The sequence below is a fragment of the Triturus cristatus genome, chromosome 4_2 (genome assembly GCF_964204655.1).
Source record: "Triturus cristatus chromosome 4_2, aTriCri1.1, whole genome shotgun sequence".
In the NCBI taxonomy this organism is placed as follows: Eukaryota; Metazoa; Chordata; class Amphibia; order Caudata; family Salamandridae; genus Triturus; species Triturus cristatus.
The window spans coordinates 296,329,527-296,355,881 of record NC_140586.1 but is presented as its reverse complement, the minus strand read 5'-3'; the positions used below and the strand labels follow the sequence as shown (position 1 = coordinate 296,355,881).

General features: G+C 41.6%; 1 protein-coding gene across 1 annotated transcript in view; it reads left to right on the top strand.

Annotated features, from left to right (window-relative positions):
* Nucleotides 1–380: 380 nt before the first annotated feature.
* The window catches only part of KIAA0040 (KIAA0040 ortholog), a 153,272-nt gene continuing 127,297 nt past the window's right edge, over nt 381–26,355 (top strand). The window contains exon 1 of the mRNA XM_085601596.1: nt 381–1,030. The gene's annotated coding sequence lies outside the window, so the exon portion shown is untranslated. The remainder of the gene's footprint in view (nt 1,031–26,355) is intronic.

Sequence of the window (26,355 nt, the reverse complement as noted above, 5' to 3'; positions counted from 1 at the left end):
CCTCCCTCCCTGGTTTTGGGTTTTTTGGGTGATTGTTTTCTTTCTGGGTTTTTCCTTTGGTATTCTCAGGATGTTTCTATGATGCACTTCCCCCTTTATTGTCACCTGATGGTGGCGCCATGTTGGGGGAAGTGAGAAAAGCTCGGCTAGGTAATAGGTTTCTGTGGCGCAGACTAGCTGCTCACTGTTAAAGAATGGGACGGGAAGATCAGGACTCGGGTTAATGAATATTACCAGTGAGTAACGGGCATTAACACCTGAGATTCTTTTTTTGGCGGGGGTGGGAGGGTGGCAGAGGAGATACGCCCACAAACCAGTGAACCTCGCCGCCCTTGGTATTGCCTGCACATTCCTACCTCACATTTAACCCGTTCACACGGACTTCGGACGTGCACACAAATGACGCATGCAGTGGTGCAATGCTTTGTGGCACACACCACAATATTTCAACAGCGCCCATGAGAGAGGCGCCACTCTCCTCCCCAAGGTCGCGGAACAAACACAAATGTAATACTGATGCCAGGTGTGTGCGGCACGTGCTTCCGTAACCTCTCCGTGAACGCTAGAATCTCTGCCCTTCTACAACCACTTCCTCCGCGGGAAGCGCCTGGACGTGAATCAGTTCACCGTAACGCACTGCCCAAACATCACTGACTGAGTGCCCCCTTGCCAGAGCGTGAGCCGCCCCAGGAAGTCGAGCCTCTGACATCAGTCTACGCAGCCCTCAAGAATGCGAGGCGTGAGCCAACATGAAGCAAACCAAATAAGACACGGCGGAAGAAAGAGTAACAGCGGCGGCGAGGAGGGAAGGTGCGGGCTACGGTTTCTCAATTTAACGGTGACGTAGGCGTGTGACGGTGCGCCACGCCCAGGTGTGGCAGGCTCCGCGGCCACGCACAGCGGGGAAGTATCCCAAAAGTACGGACAGAGACGTTTGCCCCCACCCGCCGACCTCCAAGTTTGAAACCACAGAGAACGAAGTACCCTCGTCTTTGACTTTGGCAGAGAATACACTGCACCATTCGAAGAGGTGAGTGAGTGATTGGAGGGTCCGCGGCTAGGGGTGGCTGTTCCTATGCGACTCTCCCAGTGCCGCATCCGTAATACTTGCCTCGAGGCGCATCATGGCACAGCGTCCAATGCCATTGCCATCCTGTTCCGAGCCAGAACTGGCAAGAGAGCGCAGTGGAACAAGTGTCCCCTGCGGACAAATGCGTTCGTCCTGCTGGTCGCCCAGTCCAACCCTGTCGCTGCCGGCTCACTTGTTCACCTCTCCCTCCTAACGTTTGGGGCGCCCAGATGCACTTCAAATTGCGGTGTGCGCTAAATAAATGCTTTTGTATTGTAAACTATGTAAATGATGTCCAGGTGTCTTCTCCCCTGATTGTCCTGTGACTTCCTTTATGTAAGATGCTCAGTGGGATAATGCGCGTGCGGGAGATGTCCGGAACGGAGACTGGTTCTGGTAGGGGTGGGTGGACTTAGCCATTTACCCTTCAAAGGGCAAGAAAATGCTAACCGCCGAGCTGCTAATAATGCTGTATTTTAAGAGCCAGTGTTTTGCACTGCCAGTGGGTATATACACGAAATTGTACAGACAAATTTAACCTCAGACCAGCCTCAACCAAACCAATAGGAACCACCGCAACGCAGAAGAAACTTCGGGGCATATTTACAAGGGAATATCACCCCAGAACGTCACCTAGAGTCACAAAAAGTAACGTTCTGGTGGTGATATCCCCTTCTCCTTAATTACAAAGTAGCCATTTAACGTTGCCTTGTAAATAAGGCCCCTTTTCACACTTCACTTAGCATGAAAGAGGCGTGCATTGGGTGTTGCAGTGGGCATTCCACCGCAACACCCATTGATTTTGACACTCCCCAGATTTACAAGGCCGGACAATGCCAAAAACTACTGCCAGGTAAAACCTGTGTTAGGATGGTCTTATAAGGAGAAATTCATAATTCTCCTAGTTTTTTGCTCTCTCTATGTGCGCTGCATTCTTCAGCACATGTAGAAAGACAAACTCGCCCTTACAGATTGTTTATGTGCAGGAAGTTGTCCCTTCCTGCACATAAACAATCGCCCCTGTAATGCAGGCACACTTGCAACATGGCGCATCCCTGTGTTTAAAAAATATCAGAGCACGGAGTTACCAATTTTGGAGTGACATAGCAGTACGACATTTTATTGTAAATATTCCCCTTAGGGTCTAATTGATGGCCTTTTGACCTCGGCTGCGCTGCCCTAGGCCAAAGTGAAAGGGCAGGAATCCACCATATTTAAGCAATACGGTGCAGTCCTGTGCTTTCTGCCTGTGCTGGTGCTGATTCGGCAGCCTAGCGCCAACATAGGCACCCTTACACCATGGTGCAAGGTTTCCTCCGTTGCATGCAGGATTGTTTTTGTGCAGGAAGGGGCACCCTCCTGCACAAAAGCAATGCTACAAGGTGTTTTCCTCTTTCTGTGTGTTCTGCAGATTGCAGCACACATAGTGAGGAAAAAACAAGGAGCAATTAACATATTTCTCCTCATTAAGCCTCACCTCGGGAGGCGTAAGGATTTGACGCTTTCCCAGGTTTACATTACTTTGTCAATCTGGGGGCAGCATCAAATTCCATGAGTTTTGCAAGAAAAAACCCACCTCAACGCTCATGGAGCACCTCCCGGGGCAGATTGACCTGCGTCGCCTTAATCATGCTTTATGAGGCCACTCAAAGCCACACAGGGTGCCTTTGCCTGACTTAATAAATCTTTATGTGAGCCCTGTGTCACACATGTACCACTTTACATGGTGCAAAAGTGACACAGGGCTCTCATGAAGAAGCCCTTAGTTACAAAGACCAGACACAATCATATCTGTCAACTGTGACACCAGTCAGCGAGTAACGGTGAGAGGCAGTTTCTGACTGTCGAGAGCAGTAGGAGGCTACACAAATGCTGTGCACATGACGTAACATACTTTCGTTTCTATTGTCAATTCTTTATATGTGTATTTTATGGAGTTTACTTTTCTGTTGATTGATTCTGTGGAATTTTGTGGTGTTTTTATGATTGTCCACAAATAAGAACAGAGCACTTGTTAGATTACATAGTTGTATATGTTTCCAGAGGTAGTAAGGTTTTCCTGTGAAGGGGGCAAATTTACTTAGAAGTCATGCAGCGCAGCACAGCAGCCAAAGTCACTGAGCTGCATTGCCTGAAAGGGTGAGAGGCAGGGCCGGACTGGGAACCGAAACTGGCCCTGCAAACTGCTCAGCCGCCCCTCCCCCCCCCCCCCCCCCCGGAGGGAAAAGGGGAGTGCGGCCGAGCTGTTTGTGAGGGCCGGTTTCGGCCTATTTTGTTACATGGGGCCGAAATTGCGGGCCCAAAAACGGTCCCCAGGGGCCCACAACCGGCCCCCACCTTGGCAGATAACCAGGGAAATGCCTGGTGCCCGCTACGGCCAGTTCGGCCCTGGTGAGAGGAGAACAGCACCGTATCTACTACGATCAATAGCACAGCAAGGATCTTGAGGGCCCTAGTGCAAGCAAGCAAAGTTTCCCCTTTGGCTGCTGTTGGGACACTAAAATTAAGCCTGGGCAGACTATGCGGAGTGGCACTCCGCGGAGTTCCACAGAGTTAAAAAAAAAACTCTGTGGAACTCCGCTCCACTTCAGTCCCACCAATTCTTTTTGAAAAAGGGTAAAAAAAAAACACTTACCTTCTCTCTCACATCTGCGGGCCACCCTCTTCCTTGCCATGGTGTCTCCTTGTTGCCGCTGTCCTCCTTCCTCGTTGCCGGTCGCAACCCCCTACTTTTTACATCTTGCGTGGACTGCGCATCACACAAGATGTAAAACGTAGGGGGTTACGACTGGCAATGAGGAGGACGACAGCAACCAGGAGACACCACGGTGAGGAGGAGGGAGGCCCGCAGACGCGAGAGAGCAGGTAAGTGGTTTTTTTACCCTTTTTTTTGGGCCCGGTGGTGCAGGGACTGAGGGACGTACTCTGCTCCGCCATGGAGTCGGAGGTTTGCCTCCACTTCGCTCTACGAGCGAAGCGTGGAGTTGGTAAGCCTCCGCAAACTTCACTGGCAGAGCAGAGTGCGCTGCCTGGGGTTAACTAAAATATAGGAGTACCTGGGTTCAGTGGGCCCCACAAGGCTTCTCTGCACCTGCTCCACCAATGCTAGGTATGCCCCTGACTCAGACATGATACTGCGTCTCTCTCCCAAAGCGCTGGTGCACTTAAGGGTGACTTGCATCACGCACACACCATTGCACCATAGTGCACAGGTGTGTGCATGTAATCTAGCACAGGTTTCCTAATGGCAAGGTACCCTTCCAGTACAAAAACTATGCTTAGACATAGTTTGCAACTTTTCCAACCTTGCATATGTGCTGTTCAGTACAGAACACATACAAAGAAGAACAGCTTTTCGCCAATTGTATGCAAGTATTTTTTTTGGTCTGCCTTTTTTCTGTCTACAAATGTTAGCAGACCCAGCTTTGCATCAAAACCCTTGGGTTGTTACATTGGAGCACTCACGTTCCACTCATGAGACACCCCAATAGGCAAAGCAGCACATACTATAAGGCTAATTTCTAAAGTTAAACAAGTTTTGTGCTGGAAAGTAAGTACCAAATCAACATTTTGCACCAGTGTCACTTTTGGTGACACTGCACCAGCATAAAGTGTTGATAGATCTGGCCCCTATTGTTGTTCAAACTAGAGAAACTAGAAATCAACACTCATTGGCAATGCCAATAGGTCTGGATTTAAGGGAATTTTGTACAGTAATATGAAGCATTACAAGCAAATAGCATAGGAATTATGTGTTTGTGTGGAAGCAAAGAACTGTAGAATATTATATGTCGGTTACAAGGTCAGGTGACAGTTACAATGTCAAGCCAGACTTAAACATCCTTCTCATCTGTTCTGCTGTCAGTGTAAAACACCATAAATTACCGAGTTATGTAAGACACTTTAGTAACACTACAGTGTCATGTATGTGCCCCTAAAAATTCAAGCTCAGGCAGCTGGATAGAAAACAAAATAACCACAACTGTGTGAAGGGCAAGCACTTTTTATGTGTAAGCACACAACTCCTCCCCAATGAAACATGTACTTGTGGCTTCCAACAAAGGGGCAAAGCCAAACCCCCTCCCTAATAATGCTCACATAATTGTCTGGCGACAGTTGCACTGTCAAGATGGGCCACACAAATGTGAGGACAAGCAAGAGCAGGGTTTCTTTATTTTACTCTTACATAGGCATTTATTAAAGCTTCCAGCCATGCATCAAACGTTCGGATACAATATGGACATTCATTTATGAATAGGGCTTTTCACCACAGTCGTGAGGTTTCAGAGCACTTTACATACTTACCAAATCCAATTGTGCTCCTGTTTACAGCACCAAAAGGGTGAAGAAAGAGTGAGTAGGGCTTTCCAGAAGTGGATCCTATGACCTGCAGATTCTGCCAGAACCGAAGCCTCTGGCCTGTGCAGCGGGTGCATTAAGCAACCAAGCTACATTTTCTGTTGTGTCATGTGTTATATACTATATTCTGTTTGATATGTACTTTATATTATATTTAGTATGTTACCCTGTCCTGCTGCACTGCGTTATGCCATGCTATGCTGTGCTATGTTAGATGTTATTTCAAGTTTTGTCTGCTGTGTGATTGTATGGTATGCTGTGCTATAGTAATGTTATTTTTATTGGTATGCTATACATTGCTATGCAGCCCTCTGTGATGGTATCTTATGGAATGTGGTATTGTGCCCTGCTGCCTGCTGTCGGCAGTGCTATGCTTTATTAGACAGGTAAGGCCCCAGCATGGCCCAAGGATTCGGTAGGGAGCGATTGCAGACATCCCTCAGTTTTATTTATGCAACCTTTATGTATTATTCTGATGCAGAACATTTTTATGGAATGAGGAGAGCAAAGAGGGCAGTTGCCCAGGGGCCCAACCTGCTATGAGCCCTTCTTGGAAAATGAACTTTCTCTCTGTCTCACCTCCTGTCTATTTCTGTATGTCGACCCTTCTTCTCGTTGCCTGCCTTTACCCCTAACACTTTACCGAGGGTCATCTTAATGAATTGTAGGAGCCACGAGCAAAGCTAATTTCTTGTGGTCATCTATAAACTCTTTTTTGTTTTAAAATTATTAAACATTAAGCATTTTCATCCTTAGACATGCAAGGCATATTTTAACTGCTTTTGAGGGACCTGATTTCTGAAAGTTTGCTCGGCATCTTGTGGGCTTTGATTGAAAGAAAATAAGTAATACAATTCAAAGTTGTTCCCAATAGGGCCCCCCAAATTATGTCTTGCCCGGGACTCCAAAATTCCTTAAGATAACACTGTTCTGACGTTATCACGCTGTGCAGCTAGGGTGCATAAGTACTATGAACATACCTATGCCGCACTGACAATGAGCGGAAATGTTTCTAGGGGCATTGATTTAGGATCCTTTTAAGGAATGAAGATGGCAACTTAATAATGTGAGTGAGTCAAATATTAGAACATTGGTATGCTGGAAGCCCCATTGAAAACAGTGGAGTGCTTCGGGCTTCTAATGGCCGGTAGGAGTCCTGAGCTCCAATATTCCAATGTTTGTTCACAGCAGTTGCGGTAAACAAAAGGCCTTGTGAAGCCCAAGGGGATTTCAAATCCCTCGGGCTCCGTGAGGGCTTTGTTTGACAAATTAGAACATTCTACGCTGTAGGGGCGGAATGATCTAATAGCCTTAGAGCCCTCCGTAGCGGGCTCTACCGGCCAATAAAGGCCTGCTCCCTTGTTAAAGGCCCTCGCCGAACGCTGGAGCAGGCTGGTAGAGCCCGCTACAGCGGACTCTAAGGCTATATTGGTGCCCTGATTATACTTAGAAGAAGTGCAGGTCTTGTGCAAAGCAGAGATGCTGATTTGACTTCGAAATGTGTGATGCGGTATCGGAAAAGGATTGGGAAAGTCCCCCTTTCATCAGGAAGCTGTGGGGTGAGATCCTATGACAAAAATTACAAATGCGCTCTACAGAGGTGTGAAACATCACACAGGTGTGGGGAGACCAACTCACTCCTGCTTATTAAGGTCATTATCTCCTGTCCTGGAATTTACCCTATAAATAATTAATTTCAGGTGTGTTAGCCTAATTAGGCCAATTGAGCAAAACAAGACTCCAACACCCAGAATGCAGTTGAAAATCCTGGACTGTAAACGGTGTCCATAATGGCCTGAAGAGTGGCTGTCACCTTGCACTGGGGACACAGATGGAATGTTGCAACTGTACAGGCCCAATGATTAATGCTGAGAGCTGGTGCTATGACAGGTTGCCATGGAAACTTGACAGACAGTGCTGGAATTGGCAAAAGTTACTCCAGGAAGTCTCAAACTGGGCAGAAAGGGGCAGGTCAGATACATTGTATGGCCTGGGCAAAGTGGGCTCTGGCCCAGGGCCCCAGTCTTCCAGGGGTCCCTTGATAGAGCCACCTCTGCTCTGCAGAGAGTCTCGCCCTGATGACCTTGAATACATCTTAAACAGATTGTTTTAAATACAGTTTTCCTTTCATTTATTTGTAGTTTGGATTATATGCGAGAGTGTATTAAAGACATTTTGCAGAGAAATGTTGTGTTTGTGTTTCATGAAACACCCATTAAAAAAGTTTCTTTTAGATCTAAACAGGACCTCACAGGTGAGAAATGGGAGGGTGTCACAGAGATTATTTGCAGTAATTTCAGTGAGCTGCTGTGTTACAATATTGAAAATATCACTGTCAGGGCCGGACTGGCCGTAGCGGGCACCGGGCAATCCCCCGGTGCGCTGCACGGGTGGGGGCCGGTTTTGGGCCCCTGGGGGCCGTTATTGTTACAGGGCCAATCGGCCCTGTAACAAAATCGGCCGAAACCCGACCCTGGCAAAGAGCTCTGCGGCACCCCCAAGCCGGGCCGAGCACTTTGCCAGGGCCGGTTTTGGTTCCCAGTCCGGCCCTGATCACTGTCCCTGAATATTAGGTGTACTGCCTGTGCAGTCAGTGACCTGGCCAGAGAGGGCATGAAAAATGTATCATACATTTAAAGCTGTTCCGAACAGGGCCCCCCAAAATATGTTTGGCCCTGTGCCCCCAAAAGCCTTAAGATGTCCCTGGGGCAGGTAATGAGGGGCAGAGTTGTAGGAGCTGTACAAAGATAACTATTCTGTGCAATAATTTGTACAAACTACAACCTCAAAATGTCAGTATGGACAAAAATGTTAAAAAGCTATTCTGTTTTACATAATTGGTTACAAAGAGAATCAATTTCAATATAACTTAGGGGCCCCAGGAGCCTGCTGAATAAATCTATATTGCAGTGTGTAGGTTTCGGATAAGCTTACTCAGGCAGTTAAGGAACTTGCTGAAGAGATGTGTCTGGAATTAGGTTTAAATCATTAAATAGCTGACATGGTTGATGTGTCTGTTACAGTAAATTACTTGCAATCAGTAGACACCAAGGGCCATATGTAGGAAGCCTAATACCGGTCGGTAACGGACGATTTTCGGTAAATATCCCGTTACCGACCGGTATTTAGGCTTTTGGTATGTAGGGGGCACATTTCAGGATTCGGTAATTTACCGAATAGGTAATTTTACCGATTCAGTAAATACCGAATCCTGAAATGATATGTAGGGGGAGTGTGTGGTTGGTGTGGGGATTCGTTATTTACCACCAACTAAAAGTTGGTGGTAAATGACGATTAGCTGTAAAAAAGCATTTTTGTGCACTTTGAAGTGTGCAATGTGGCAGACATACATGCCCTTAGGGCATGTATGTGTGCCACATCTGCACACATGCACGAATCAGGGGTGCAACAGGGTGTCAATGTGACACCCTGCCAGCCATGGTGATGCCTCCCCCATTACCGATTCGGTATTTACCGATTCGGTAATGGCAACTGGCTTCCCATTCATTCCTATGGGCCTCCAGGCTAAATTACCGACACTTACCGATTCGGTAATATTTTACCTACATTACATTTACCGATTCATAAATACCGAATCGGTAAAATTCGGTATTTAAGAATCGGTAAATGTAATTTACCTACATATGGCCCCAAATTTCTATTTTTGTGTAAGGTAGCGCAGCAGGTTAATGCTTCTCCTGCAGAGATCCTTTTTAACTTTCAGGTCGTATGTTACAATCACATCGAATAGAGTGAGTTGTGTACCATACAAATAAAATCGACTAACTTTGCAAGGCATCATATTAAATTCTTGCTGGTTGATAAGACGGGCTAGGATTACCAGAGATAAATGTAGAGATAGCGCACTCTTACAGGGACAACTCCATGACCCATACAGGCGCTGCTGCAATGAAGGGGAGAGGATGTGGCATAACGACCAAAACTGCCCACTTTGGAATTGGGGAACCAGGTTCGAGTTCTGACATCGGCTCAACATCCTGTGATTCTGAGTGAATCATTTAATCTCCCTGTGCCTACCAAAATATGAATGTATCCTTGTGTACCGTAACTGGTGCTCATGTAAAGCCCTCGGGTCGAGTTTGCGCTATATAAAACTGCAAAAAATAAAGTGGCGATTGGCCGGTATGACTCTGAATCACTGCAAGGCCAAGTCAGCTTTTCTCTGGAAGGTTTGTGAATTGAGTATCATGAGTGGGTAATGGTAACATCTGGTATTTGCAGTGCTTGCAAATGGCAGACGTGCAGTATGACGCGCTATATAAAGAAAATGATTTATAAGGATTGAAAACATTCACTTTTCTTTCTGGATTATATACATTGTTATTAGTGCAATTACACACACAGACATGCCAGATATGTTTTTTCAAAACACGCATTTTTTTTATATTCAGAGGGCTTGAGTGAAAAACACTTTTCAATCTCACTTTATCTCTTGGAATTTAGTGAAGTGACAACTGAGTGTATCTTTTCTGCTGAATTGGAAGCACAATTCCTGTTGTGATGCTCCATTTTAGCCGTAACCACTCCCAATAGGACATCAAAGCCAGACAAAAGGGATTAATTAGTGCCTGCCTGTGAAGTGAGCTGTTGGCTGCTCCGCTAAGGCGGAGGAGCGTCGCCCCACTGCTTTGCAACAGTGTAATAAAGGAAACATAAAATGACAGTAACTTGATGTTATCATTTTATGTTTTCCTGCTGCGGAAGCTTTGCGGGTGGGGTGAAGCTGGGCTGCCCACCCAGGAGCAGGAGGAGGAAAGGTTTGCCCACTCCAAGTGCGCATGAATGTTTGGCCGGCCACCTCAGGCCAGCCAAACAGTCATGCGCACTTTGCACGTTCTCCGCCCAGGCTGAATTACAGCCTGGGTGGAGAACCTACCCAGGCTCCTACTGCCTGTCTGAGGACCGAACCACGGCCCTCAGACCAATCACCACGCTGCAGAGTTGTGATTGGCTAAGGGGAGCCTGGTGCTTTCTCTTCTGGCCGGATGAGATGACAAAGGAGAGACTCTGCAATCAGGAACGTTTTATCTTTTTTTTTTTTTACACACCCTGACCCACCACCCTCGTCCCTACCCCCGATCCGTGCTGGCCACCACTGGTACTCTCCGCCTGCAGGCTTTAGCACCACAAGGCAAAGCAAATTGGGTCTGTATGTAAAAATTGAATGTGTCTTGCGTCAGCACATAGCACCTGGACCCAGAGGAAGAGTCACTGAGAGTGGCACACAGGGCCCATTTCCGGTCAAGAGTAGGTGCGGGAATAAGAATGGTAAAGATTCCCATTCTTTTCTAACTCTTGTAGCATGTCAGTACTCTGGTTGCAGCAGGGCCTGACAGAAAATTACACGCCCCTCCTCAGTGGCTTAAACCCTGCAACCCCCAACACCCCGGCAACACCAGAGGTGCAAAAGAACAACAGCTCTGGTAGAACTTATGGGGCTCTTCTTATGAGTAGGTGTGACCTTCTCTTGCTGTACTCCTCATGTAGACCCACATGTATCAAAGTTTCAAGCATTGCAACGTTGCAAGACATCTTTCTGTGCTATGCTGCGTGAAAGGTAGTGTCCAGGAAGGAGCCATATTTAACATTATACCGCCTGCAGGCTTTAGCACCACAAGGCAAAGCAAATTGGGTCTGTATGTAAAAATTGAATGTGTCTTGCGCCAACAAATAGCACCTGGACCCAGAGGAAGAGTCACTGAGAGTGGCACACAGGGCCCATTTCCGGTCAAGGGTAGGTGCGGGAATAAGAATGGTAAAGATTCCCATTCTTTTCTAACTCTTGTAGCATGTCAGTACTCTGGTTGCAGCAGGGCCTGACAGAAAATTACACGCCCCTCCTCAGTGGCTTAAACCCTGCAACCCCAAACACCCCGGCAACACCAGAGGTGCAAAAGAACAACAGCTCTGGTAGAACTTATGGGGCTCTTCTTATGAGTAGGTGTGACCTTCTCTTGCTGTACTCCTCATGTAGACCCAAATTTATCAAAGTTTCAAGCATTGCAACGTTGCAAGACATCTTGCTGTGCTATGCTGCGTGAAAGGTAGTGTCCAGGAACGAGCCATATTTAACATTATATGGCGCATTTCTGTCCTTTCCTTGCGCTGGGGCAAATGTGCTGCCTTGCTCCAACACAGGGACTCTTGCACCACGGTGCAAGGGTGCCTGCATCACAGGCAGTATTGTTTTTGTGCAGGAAGGGGCACCTGAGGCTTTTCCCTTTTTCTCTGTGTGCTGCAGAATGCAAAACACGGAAAAAATGAGGAGTAATAAAGATATTTCACCCATTTACCCCTCCCATGGGAAGGCGCAGCATTTCGAGGCATTACCAGCTCTAACACTAATGGTAAATCTGTGAACGCGCCAAAATCTAAGGGTGGATACATAGAAACACACATGCTCCAATTATGGAGCGCCTTCCCGGGTCAGAGAGGTGCAAGGCAGCAATACGTATTGCCTTGCATTCCTCCAGATAAGGTGCATCCCCATGCACGTAGGGTATGTCCCCCGGGCACTGGTTGTGAAGTCCTTATTCAAAGGTTTCTCTGATAAACAAGAGCGTTATAATGAAAAGACTTTTTGGTCTTTTAAAATGAAGATTTTAATGAACTTGTTGCATCACAATTCGTGTAGATATAAAACGTAATCTTCATAAACTTCAATTCCCAGCATGCATTTCAGTTAATAAACAACTTTAGGCGATCCCAACTTTAGGCGATCCCAATGCAATGGGGATATTCTCTAAACGATAATGTATAAATCTTAGTGAATGCTATGTGTATATACATGAGGGGAGTACAAAAAGTAGTAGTAAACCTTCAACCGATAATGATGGCCCATGATGTTAACCTTTATAAGTGGTTTAAAACGAGATGTGTGAGCTGTTTTGAAGGTGCCGTGTATTGAACGCCGTGAACCGAGTTAGAGATTACTTGTACTAGGCGGTAATATGATTAATGGTGTGGACGGTGAAGAATTAGTGTGAGCGGAATCCAAGAAGTTTTTTACCGAGTAAACCCGAGTCACATGAACGCGGTAACACTGTGCCAGTTAAGGAAATAGAAGGTGAAAAACGAAGATACTGCTCACTCGTGGTGCTGGTGCTGTCTTTCTTCATGCGAAAAGCATGCAAGTGTAGAAAAAATAGAATAGGGTTGTCTTCTTAATTTGTGCTTACCGATAGCGGAAAGTGAAAAGACGCGAGCGTTCTCCATCAGTGGTTCGATCTCTCGCGGTGTTTCTGTGTGTTGTGATACTCCACGTGAGAGAGTGGGCGGTTTTATGATGTGCGTGAGTTGTTTTAATGAGCATAAAAAGAGGGTGACGGTGAGGAAATGTCTATGAGGAAAACAATAAAGCTTCAAAATAGGAAGGGGCAGATTTATGTTGGACTTGCGCCACTTTTACGCTGCCGTTGCGTCACTTTTGTGATGCAGCGGCGGCGTAAAGCCTGCACCACGTTGCGCCCTATTTACATCGTGACGCATCTATGGAGATGCGTCACGGTGTAAAGCCCTGCGCCACATGAAACCTGCGTCAGGATTCATGTGGGCGTTTCTACGCAGGGGGGGCGTTCTGTTGCAGGAACGCCACTGAAAAGTGACTCAGTGAAATCTACAAGATTTCACGGAGTCACTTTTCCAACGCTGATACGTCAAAACCCTGCGCCTGCTTGAAGCAGGCGTAAGGCTTGACGCACCACGTTACAGATAGGGCAAGTTGGAGTTGCGTGTCGCACGCAACACTATTCCAGCACTGCGCCAACTTTACGCCCCAGATGCGACACGCATCTGTTTATTCCTGCGCCATGATGCGCCGCATTGTAAATGCGGCGCATCATGGGTGGCGCAAGGGTAAACTTGCGTGTCGCATCTTTCCTGGCGCATCCCTGCTGATTTGCAGAGATGCGCCAGGCAACATAAATCTGCCCCGAATTATTTAGAGAAATGTAACAGCGGACGGTGAGTTTGAACGGTTGCAATATTTGGCAATTTCTCACACTCCAGTTCGGTGAGTGATGCCCTGTAGCACGGCACAACTATACAACCAGGTTCAACTTTGATAGTGCGCACACTTAACCTTTCGAATTCCTCCAGATTTACCATGCAGTGCAAGGCCACGCAAGGCTGCTTGCGTTGCTTGGCAAATCTGATGTCAGTGTTGTGTTGCCCTTGCATTACCTTGTGTGACGCAAGGGCAACACTACACCACGATAAGTCTGGCCTTAGTCCTTATCTCAGAGGTCAGCTAGTAACACTCGAAGAATTAGTCACAGATAAGATGTTGTGTCTTGGAGAGTCGGGTTCTAAAAGAGCCACAGTGTTCTGAGCCTTCCTAGGGCAGATGGGAAGACAGAAAAAGCAAGATAAGAATGATAGAAACAAAAAACAGAGGTACATTCATGATTCACGAAAGGCAGATCCTGGCGTGAGCCACAATGCTCCCATCCCCCTTCAGCGACGTTAATAAATAGAACATCACTCTGGGCAGATGTGCATAAATAGTTTACAGCACGCGGCTCTATCATGTGCGAAACGTATAAACGGAGGCATTTAGTCAGAACCTAGAGGATCAAATGACTGCAGCGAGTCAAACTCGAATTATATGGGCCTTGTGAGTGTGGGGCCAGTTGTTTGTCTCTGTAAAGCCCTTGTGACATGTGAAGCAGAGATGCACCACATTGGTCAAGCCCTACTATGGTAAGTAGTGTGGAATATGACCGCGGCAAGGCAGGAGTTCATGTTTATATGCACTGTTTTTGGTACACTTACTTCAAGTACTGAGCCACATTTGTTTAACTGGCAAAACATACAGTATGTACATAGTATTTAATCGTTCTGGGCGTTGTGTGTGGAGGAGAAGAACCGCAGAGCATTTTAACCTTTGGCTTTGACATTATTTGTTGAGTGTCTACAGGAGATGTCATGCCTCTGTAAAAAATAAATAACTCTCTGCATTAAGACTTCCTTCTGGGGATGCAATCATAGAATCTACTCAGAGTCAATTACTTAATCAATGCCCTGAGGTATGCTTTCACTAATCATTCTTTTCTTGATATTCATTTAGTCTTAACCTTCCACCATCCTGGCAGTATTCAGCATAAACCTAGTCTACTTTATTACTATCTATTCAATTACATACTCTTTCAGCAGAAAATACATCCATCCATTTATTTCAAACAATTTAGTGTAATACACAGGACTCCTTGTGATGAGTTTATTAAACAAACATGATTATCATTAGTTCGTGTGCACAGCAATTTGTAAAAGGGGATCATTTAAATAGAAACTAATTCTGTCAAACCTATAATAGACAAGAAGCGGCAGTACGCTCCATAATTCGGAAGCATTCGGATTTAATCAGGAATGATCCTGTATTAGGCAAAGTGGCACCGCGCAGGCCAGGCGTCGCGTTCAGAAGAGCTAGAGCAATGAGGGAAGACTTGGTCCACGGAAGCCCTGAGAGTAGGAAGCCTCTTGGCTTGATCAAAGCTCTGGTTTTAAGAAATGTGGCTGGTGCAAAGAGTCCCAACATGGCAGGAATGTGATTGGATATACATCACCCTTGACGTCATCCACCAAGAGCATAAGAGGCCGATGCAACTGTAAAACAGATTACACAGTTTACATCCTCTAATGCCCATGTGTATTAATGTATTTTTATCCCCTTGACCGTGAGATTACATTGAATGTTCACAAAAAAAGAATATTTTTCACCTAAACACATATATCATTGAAAAAATACGAACTAATCGTGTTATTGGCAGAAAACTCCAGTTTTATATGTTCAAAAAATCATGTGTTTTTCCAGAAACAAAACATTTCATGTGCAAAATTTCAAAAACACAGGGCATATACAGTCAGTGATTTGACCATAATTAAAGAAATATGAAAACTACATCAACATTCATAAATTACAATACATACATAAATTATTTACATCACAAACAATAACATAAAGATAGAGCGTAACACAGTGATGTCTCACGATGACCTAATATATATTCCTTGTGACTGTGATGGTCAAGATGGACAAACGCTTCTTAAGTGAGCGTCGACGTTTCGACCCTTCTAAACTTGTGAGAATTGAACAACATCTAATAAGGTATTTATTTAAGCAAAAGAGAGGGTTTGGGGCAAAGCACAACCGCACCTATCCCTAGTAGAATTATATAAAGGTATGGTGCTAGTGACCGGAGATCCAAAACCTCTAAATCTCCTGAAGCTCCACGCTTCAAATAACCATAACACAATCCAATGGTCCAGCACCCAAAATGCAACAAGTATTAAACATTTGTTATGACATAAGTAATTGTCGACAGATTATCTTCCATAAAAAAACATGGACTTTCAGCAGAGTTGGTTTTTTTCTTTTGATCCTTTATTCAGAAATTTTCTTTCAAACATGTTAAAACAGACCATAGCCAACGCGTTTCATCCTCGCGGACTTCTTCAGGGCTATAAACAATACATATATATTCATAAAATTAATATACATTATTTACAAAAGATTTTCTTTTTATAATACACTTTATACAATATAAACAATCATTACAACTTGTTATATAAAAATAAGTAAACCATGTTGTTTCAAGTTTCTTAATTCTTTCTAGCAAAACAATAATTCAACAATTCTTTTAACATGAGAAAATAAGGCAAGAGGCCTCAAATTTCATTCCTTCCTATTACCCATTTCTAGTTCATCTTATATAGGATCATAATCACTCTGCTGAATTCAAAGTTAAAAAAAGGAACAATTTTATACTATATTCCTAAGACATATCATTTATTTACATTTCCGTATATGCTTTACATGAATATTCTTAATCATACAGGAGCATCACAGAACCTTTAACTAATAATATAATAGTATCAATTCCATATCGCTTACCATTAATTAGTGACTTTGTTTTTCTGTGGTCTGTGCTCTACCGTTTAAAATTGCAGTATTCTTTTCTTTGCGATCTATTTTTTGTGTACTCTTACGGTATCTATCAAAGAAATCATATTATTTTTTGTAGTGCGAAAAACATATAGAGTTTGAGAGACATATTAGCCAAGATTAATGTTAAAAAAAGGGAATTTACGCTTTTTTTTGCATTGAAAATTTGGGTAAGGTTCACTTATCCATACCTGACGGAGTGATATGGCGATTAGATGATTCGGTTTCCTTTGTTTTCCCAGTTCGTTAGGTTAATCAATATCAGCCATCCCTCAATCAGTAGGTATCTATCTATTGAAATAAACAACATTGAGTGTGTGCCTACCCATGTCCATGGACATCACAGATTAGTATACATATGTCTCTTTTCTGTATTAAAACACATAACGGTTAGAGAGGTTTTTTCTTATCTCATACACTCAACCTGTATATCATTTCCTCAAATAGATTGATTATTTATCTAAAGCGAGATAAGTTTGGGTTTCAGTCCCATGTCTTTATATGAGTGTAATTTAGGCATACTCATAATGGGGCTACCAGCTTAAAATAAGGCTATAAGGTTATACAGTGTATCTTCTTCATATTAATAGGTTCAATCTAGTACCTACAAAATCCGGTGCAAATACAAACCCTCATTACTAAATAGGCATTTGTCCTCAATTTTATATCATACATATATTGGGGATGCTAGATTAGGCAGTCTACCTGCTGTCCTATTAGCCCCCCACTAATCTCAAACAATTTCATTCTATGAATCCATAGACGTACTTGTCCGTTTCTGTTTGCCGGCATAATCGCGTGGCGTCAGTGTAGCGAATTGCAGTTTGATCGCCAAGTTTAAATACCCCGCTAAATTGGGATTCGAAACACCTGTGCAAATTACGACGCCTCACCCATTGTTTATTCCTAACCTTGGTCGCCATCTTTGAATGGTTATTTGATCATACGGTCTTAACGTTTTTACTCGAATTTATTTATATAATCGTTTTAATTGTTCGTATTACGAACTCAGACGTTGTATTTCGATTACGCATATTAACAGCGCCTTTTTAATTTGCCATGGTAAGACATGTAATCATAATCGTATTGAGACGCCTCACCCATTGTTTATTGTCGCCATCTTCGAATGGTTTGTTAATCATAAGTTTCATAACCTTTACATCTATTGATTACATAAAGGGTCTTAACGTTTTTGCTCAAATTTATTTATATAATCGTTTTAGTGGTTCGTATTACGAACTCAGACGTTGTATTTCAATTACGAGAACGTACCGCCATCTTGAAATGGGGGAGATTTTAATATGTTTTAGTATGTGTGAGAACTTCTCCTTTTAGAAATGCACATGCATATGCGCTATATATTCTTATTCACATGATTATGCATATTATCAACGTTATTTAGTTTACTCAGTTATATAGTATATTCTAATATGCTTTATAAAAGACGTGCCGCCATTTTGGAACGGGAAGGTTTTAATATATGTAAAATCTTCTCGTTTCGTAAGCGCACATGTATAGGTGCTATATATTGTTATTAGGCATATTATCAGCGCTTTTTGTTTTACCATGGTAAGTTATATATTATTTCCTAATCATTTAATTTGCAAAACTTTGAAATGGGGAACCTCCATTTGATGATTCCACATCGACTTTTTATAGTGGAAGATTTATGTTTATATGGAAAGCACACCGCCAATTTGGATTGGGAAGTTTTTAGTATATATAAAATCTCCTCATTTTATAAATGCACATGCATAAGTGCTATACATTTATCTTTTTTTTATATTATTGAGTTCTCCAGCTTTTTCTAATAATGGGTGAGTTTTATTAGTTTGATTTCTAATCTTTTCAGGGTAGACACCGCTATTTTTGATTAAGAGGGTTTAATTTATTTCGGATTTTAACATTTACTCAAAAAGCACATATATTAGTACAATATGTGTAATATGCTCCCTTTATGACTGTTATTTAGTTCTCCCTTTCTCATTTTATTTAGTCGTGTAATATGTACTTATATCTCTTTGAGGGAGATTCAGTATTTGTGATCAATCTTTTATCATTATATTTTCATTTCTGCCATCTTTGATTAGTAATCTTTTTAAATCGTTTGTGTAAACATCATAAATGGTTTTATTATATACAGTAGTCTAATTGTCACAGTACCTTATGGTATTATATCATCACGACATCATACAGTTAGTCTATGCACCTATCGATGTTATGTTGTTAGTAACATCCAATCTGCATATTGTGCAAGGCGTTCAGGAAAGGCGTTCCGGATATTACCTAAATGATGCTTTTATTTACATTACACGCCACATGGAGAGTGACCGTATTTGTTTTATTCCAATCCTCTCCTCGGAGTAGCGCTATACCCCAGGTAGTTCTTAGCAATCTGTTTTGGGGAAATCATTAAGGTTCTAGGGGGCCAGTTTTTATTCATAACATACCCCTTATTTATTTATCAGTCATCACATAAAATTCAAAGAATGGAACTGTCCATCTGTGGTCATTCTAGAGCATACAGATTCACAAAAAATGATAAAGTTCATCATTTGTGTTTAGACCCAAAACTACTGATCTTAAGCGTCAAATCCAACCAGCCTCCGCTTTTCTTAGGATCATTTCTCTATTCCCACCTCTCTCTGGTATTTTTATATGTTCCAATGCATGAAACCATATATCTTTTTTCAACGGGTGACATTCGTGGATGTGTATGGCTACTGGATAGCGTTCATCTCTATTTTTTATAGCCCTTATATGTTCTTGGATCCTAATTTTCAAACTTCTGATACTACTGCCTATATATATTTTGTTACAGGCACAACCTAGGACATAAATTGTGTAAGTTGAATTACAATTAATAAATGTATTAATTGTATATCCTTTCTGTGTATTGTACTGGAAGTCTGTTTTTTTGTTGCATCCAAATTTACATATACTACACGATCCGCATGTAAAAAACCCTGATGGTTTATACGGCAGCCATGTGGTTGGTTTTATATCAGTACCCCTAATATAACTTGGACAGAGTATCTTTTTCAATGTTTCTCCCTTTTTATAAACCACTCTCGGTTTTTTGGACACGCTACCAGGAGGCATTTGTTCAGTGGCAATCAAGTGCCAATTTTTTCGCAAAATATTATAAATATGATCACTATAAGCATTATATTTGGTTATAAACAAAATTTCTTCAGATTTTACCCCTCTGTTTTCCTTTTGTTGGCTTGATATTAATGTAGTTTTGCGATCTATTTTTGTTGCCCTTGATTCTGCTTGATTCAGACATTTTTCTGCATACCCCCTATTCTGGAATTTATGTTTGATGTTTTTAATGCTTTTTTTGAAATTGCTTTCTTCACTACAAATCCGCCGCGCTCTAATCATTTCCCCAAAGGGTATGGCATTGATTGTACACCTAGGGTGTGAGCTTTCAGCATGCAGAATACTATTGCATGCAGTTGGTTTTACAAACATTTTGCTTTGTATTCGATTATTTGCTACATACAGTTTTAAATCAAGAAAGTCAATTGAATCTCTTGAATAATTGATGGTCAGCTTCACATTGAATCTATTCTGATTAAGGTATTTGTGATAATCCAATAGTTCTTCTACCCCTCCATTCCATATTAGGAGCACATCGTCTATGTATCTCCCATAGAAAATGATATTATTGCTCCAAAAAAACCCAAACAAAGAACTAGGAGGGGAGGGAAGAAATACAAAAATAGGCGTACAAACCAGAATGCAAAGCAAAACACAAATGAGGAAGTGAATAGTACATTGGATGAATGCAATAACGATGGATGCAACAAAAAAACAGACTTCCAGTACAATACACAGAAAGGATATACAATTAATACATTTATTAATTGTAATTCAACTTACACAATTTATGTCCTAGGTTGTGCCTGTAACAAAATATATATAGGCAGTAGTATCAGAAGTTTGAAAATTAGGATCCAAGAACATATAAGGGCTATAAAAAATAGAGATGAACGCTATCCAGTAGCCATACACATCCACGAATGTCACCCATTGAAAACAGATATATGGTTTCATGCATTGGAACATATAAAAATACCAGAGAGAGATGGGAATAGAGAAATGATCCTAAGAAAAGCGGAGGCTGGTTGGATTTGCCGCTTAAGATCAGTAGTTTTGGGTCTAAACACAAATGATGAACTTTATCATTTTTTGTGAATCTGTATGCTCTAGAATGACCACAGATGGACAGTTCCATTCTTTGAATTTTATGTGATGACTGATAAATAAATAAGGGGTATGTTATGAATAAAAACTGGCCCCCTAGAACCTTAATGATTTCCCCAAAACAGATTGCTAAGAACTACCTGGGGTATAGCGCTACTCCGAGGAGAGGATTGGAATAAAACAAATACGGTCACTCTCCATGTGGCGTGTAATGTAAATAAAAGCATCATTTAGGTAATATCCGGAACGCCTTTCCTGAACGCCTTGTACAATATGCAGATTGGATGTTACTAACAACATAACATCGATAGGTGCATAGACTAACTGTATGATGTCGTGATGATATAATACCATAAGGTACTGTGACAATTAGACTACTGTATATAATAAAACCATTTATGATGTTTACACAAACGATTTAAAAAGATTACTAATCAAAGATGGCAGAAATGAAAATATAATGATAAAAGATTGATCACAAATACTGAATCTCCCTCAAAGAGATATAAGTACATATTACACGACTAAATAAAATGAGAAAGGGAGAACTAAATAACAGTCATAAAGGGAGCATATTACACATATTGTACTAATATATGTGCTTTTTGAGTAAATGTTAAAATCCGAAATAAATTAAACCCTCTTAATCAAAAATAGCGGTGTCTACCCTGAAAAGATTAGAAATCAAACTAATAAAACTCACCCATTATTAGAAAAAGCTGGAGAACTCAATAATATAAAAAAAGATAAATGTATAGCACTTATGCATGTGCATTTATAAAATGAGGAGATTTTATATATACTAAAAACTTCCCAATCCAAAATGGCGGTGTGCTTTCCATATAAACATAAATCTTCCACTATAAAAAGTCGATGTGGAATTATCAAATGGAGGTTCCCCATTTCAAAGTTTTGCAAATTAAATGATTAGGAAATAATATATAACTTACCATGGTAAAACAAAAAGCGCTGATAATATGCCTAATAACAATATATAGCACCTATACATGTGCGCTTACGAAACGAGAAGATTTTACATATATTAAAACCTTCCCGTTCCAAAATGGCGGCACGTCTTTTATAAAGCATATTAGAATATACTATATAACTGAGTAAACTAAATAACGTTGATAATATGCATAATCATGTGAATAAGAATATATAGCGCATATGCATGTGCATTTCTAAAAGGAGAAGTTCTCACACATACTAAAACATATTAAAATCTCCCCCATTTCAAGATGGCGGTACGTTCTCGTAATTGAAATACAACGTCTGAGTTCGTAATACGAACAACTAAAACGATTATATAAATAAATTTGAGCAAAAACGTTAAGACCCTTTATGTAATCAATAGATGTAAAGGTTATGAAACTTATGATTAACAAACCATTCGAAGATGGCGACAATAAACAATGGGTGAGGCGTCTCAATACGATTATGATTACATGTCTTACCATGGCAAATTAAAAAGGCGCTGTTAATATGCGTAATCGAAATACAACGTCTGAGTTCGTAATACGAACAATTAAAACGATTATATAAATAAATTCGAGTAAAAACGTTAAGACCGTATGATCAAATAACCATTCAAAGATGGCGACCAAGGTTAGGAATAAACAATGGGTGAGGCGTCGTAATTTGCACAGGTGTTTCGAATCCCAATTTAACGGGGTATTTAAACTTGGCGATCAAACTGCAATTCGCTACACTGACGCCACGCGATTATGCCGGCAAACAGAAACGGACAAGTAAGTCTATGGATTCATAGAATGAAATTGTTTGAGATTAGTGGGGGGCTAATAGGACAGCAGGTAGACTGCCTAATCTAGCAGCCCCAATATATGTATGATATAAAATTGAGGACAAATGCCTATTTAGTAATGAGGGTTTGTATTTGCACCGGATTTTGTAGGTACTAGATTGAACCTATTAATATGAAGAAGATACACTGTATAACCTTATAGCCTTATTTTAAGCTGGTAGCCCCATTATGAGTAAGCCTAAGTTACACTCATATAAAGACATGGGACTGAAACCCAAACTTATTTCACTTTAGATAAATAATCAATCTATTTGAGGAAATGATATACAGGTTGAGTGTATGAGATAAGAAAAAACCTCTCTAACCGTTATGTGTTTTAATACAGAAAAGAGACATATGTATACTAGTCTGTGATGTCCATGGACATGGGTAGGCACACACTCAATGTTGTTTATTTCAATAGATAGATACCTACTGATTGAGGGATGGCTGATATTGATTAACCTAACGAACTGGGAAAACAAAGGAAACCGAATCATCTAATCGCCATATCACTCCGTCAGGTATGGATAAGTGAACCTTACCCAAATTTTCAATGCAAAAAAAAGCATAAATTCCCTTTTTTTAACATTAATCTTGGCTAATATGTCTCTCAAACTCTATATGTTTTTCGCACTACAAAAAATAATATGATTTCTTTGATAGATACCGTAAGAGTACACAAAAAATAGATCGCAAAGAAAAGAATACTGCAATTTTAAACGGTAGAGCACAGACCACAGAAAAACAAAGTCACTAATTAATGGTAAGCGATATGGAATTGATACTATTATATTATTAGTTAAAGGTTCTGTGATGCTCCTGTATGATTAAGAATATTCATGTAAAGCATATACGGAAATGTAAATAAATGATATGTCTTAGGAATATAGTATAAAATTGTTCCTTTTTTTAACTTTGAATTCAGCAGAGTGATTATGATCCTATATAAGATGAACTAGAAATGGGTAATAGGAAGGAATGAAATTTGAGGCCTCTTGCCTTATTTTTTCATGTTAAAAGAATTGTTGAATTATTGTTTTGCTAGAAAGAATTAAGAAACTTGAAACAACATGGTTTACTTATTTTTATATAACAAGTTGTAATGATTGTTTATATTGTATAAAGTGTATTATAAAAAGAAAATCTTTTGTAAATAATGTATATTAATTTTATGAATATATATGTATTGTTTATAGCCCTGAAGAAGTCCGCGAGGATGAAACGCGTTGGCTACGGTCTGTTTTAACATGTTTGAAAGAAAATTTCTGAATAAAGGATCAAAAGAAAAAAACCAACTCTGCTGAAAGTCCATGTTTTTTTATGGAAGATAATCTGTCGACAATTACTTATGTCATAACAAATGTTTAATACTTGTTGCATTTTGGGTGCTGGACCATTGGATTGTGTTAACATCTAATAGGGTCTTCATCAGGAAAAACAAATAGTCTGTGTATTGCCTTAAGGGTCCCATGCGGGATTCCACTCTTGGAGAAAATTCTTCCTGGGGCTCAGATTGGCTCCCAATAGAGTAGAGACGAATACAAATTATTGGATGGGTGGGCACAACGTGCTCAGGCACCACCTCTGGCATCAAGCGCTCGGAGAGATCCAGTAATTCCAGCAAAATCAGGGGCAGCCTGCCTACTTAATTGAGTCCATATATGTGACAACCAACCAACGATTAGAACTTCTCTGTCAGCAACAGCGCGGAGTCAACTCAGATTGTCTTGTAAAAGACATTACCCCTTCAGATCTCCGTATTGAATAAATCAAACCGCTCTCCAAACTGGCTCGCACACTCATTCCTAGGCTGACTAAAGCAATACTTTGTATCTTGGCATCTTGCTGAGAAATGGAGCAATTGCAAAGGATAGACAATTTGCCGCCAGACCGATTCTGAATCTGCTCATCTATGGACTAATGTCTTAGTTTTTGTAGGAATTAACATTGGTCCCGTTCGTTAAAAGAGCTATTTTTAAAATTCTTTGTTTGGTCCACATCCAGAGACGTTTTAAGGCATGGACAAAGTGGGCAATTGCCCAGGGATCCCACCTTTCAATGGGCCTCCTGGGAAAGTGAAAATTCCCTCTAGCTCACTTCTGTATATTTTTCTATCGTAATCTTTAATCTGTAATTCAATATTGTTAGGCAACATAGGGCTTGAATTAGCAAAAAAAAGGGTAATAAAATTCGAAGTTATTTCAAACAGGGGCCTCAAAATATGTCTTGCCAAGGTTCTTTAAAATGCTAAAAATTACACTGACCACATTTCTATCAATTGAAATGTTACTAAGTGTTTTGTAGGCGTGAGCCTCACCGACTGCTCTAAAAGGCCTCTAGGTTCCTCCTCTGCTCTCTCCTGGCCATTCGCTGCATCTGTCAGAGAAGGTCGGGAGGATGAGTCTTTTCTCATCTTGCCCCTAGGGAGTGTAATGAGTTACCACCTTTCATCCACCTGCAATCCAACTTTCAGCCAATCAAAAAAACCAAGAAAAAGACATGGCTACTCACCTCACCTCAGCCACTCTTCAGCCTTTCTCTGACCTCTGTAGGTCAGCACCAGGGCGCCCTGCTCCGGGGAGCAGTGCGCCTTAGATGGTATGACAAAACACAGCACTTGGTTTGACAACAGCTCAGCACTTTGCAAGGGCTGCTCTTCAGGGGGAAGGAGAAAGACTCCAAAGTGCAATTGGCTGAGCTTGAAGGAATGAGGCACTTATTGCAGATTGCGGATCCTGAATATCGAGTACGGAATATCACAGGTAACTAATATCGTTGACAAAGTATCAAGGGACAAAATATCGAATGGATAAGCATGCATAGATTTCCTACACCTATCTCTATATAAATGTACCTAGATGATATACACATGTACAAGAATAGTAAATGTATACATGATTATATGCACTTGCCTTTCGATAATTTGTCCCTCGATATTTTAACCACGATATTAGTGCGCCACCATATTCTTGTACTCAATGATTGTAATTTTATTTATATAGTGCTTTTTACCCCTGACGAGTCGTCAAAGCGCTTTTCGGCGTATAGCACGCTACTCCAAAACCCAAAAAGGATTAGTGGTGGATTAGTATAGTGAAAATTGAGTTAATTTGAGCGATGAGTCTATTGGTTAGATTGATATAGCGTGCTAGTATGCTTTTCATTATATGTGGACTGATATGGAACGCTTAAAGGTATGAAGGTGCACCCGTAATTAGCAATCGTAGGGAGATATTGCCAGCTTGTAAAAAAAAAAATCAATGCGGGTGAACTAGATACATGAAAAGTGTGAAATGCCACAAGCTACAGGTAGACCAATAATTGGAAGTATTCAAGTTTAAACTCCTATATTAAACACTTGCACACCCTTTCAAATTTTGTGTCTAGCTCAAAACTCAATAACCTTGCACAATACTTCCGAATATAGTGCAGGTTTTGAAAAAAAGCGTGAAAAAAATGCACTAAAATACATTTTGTGGGAATTTTCTCACATTTTCTTTTCTAAGAGAAACCTGTGTGATGGCAAGCTGTTCGATGCCCCCAGACTGGGCACCTTTATGCAGTACAGTATTTGCCAGCTCGGGCACACCCCAAACACTCACTGCGAGACGGGGATTGTTTTCATCTCCCTCGAAGGTAAAGCTGAAAGACATGGCTGAGATGGAAACTATATATGCTGGCCAGACCTTCCACAAAGAAATGATTCTGAGGTGATATTTTATTGCGGGATATAGGGCTCGCTAGAAGAAATCTGCCCCTTGGCTGGGAGAGACAAAGGGGAGATTTAGGGCCCAATTCTGAGTGAGGAGCCGATTTCACACAGTGGCAGGGATAATGAGCTGAAAACTTCTGTGAATAGTGGGTTTCCAGCTCGTTTTCTGTGGCTTTGAACTGCAGACATCCATTAAGGGGTGTGGAAACACCCCAGGACATCAGCACCAGCCT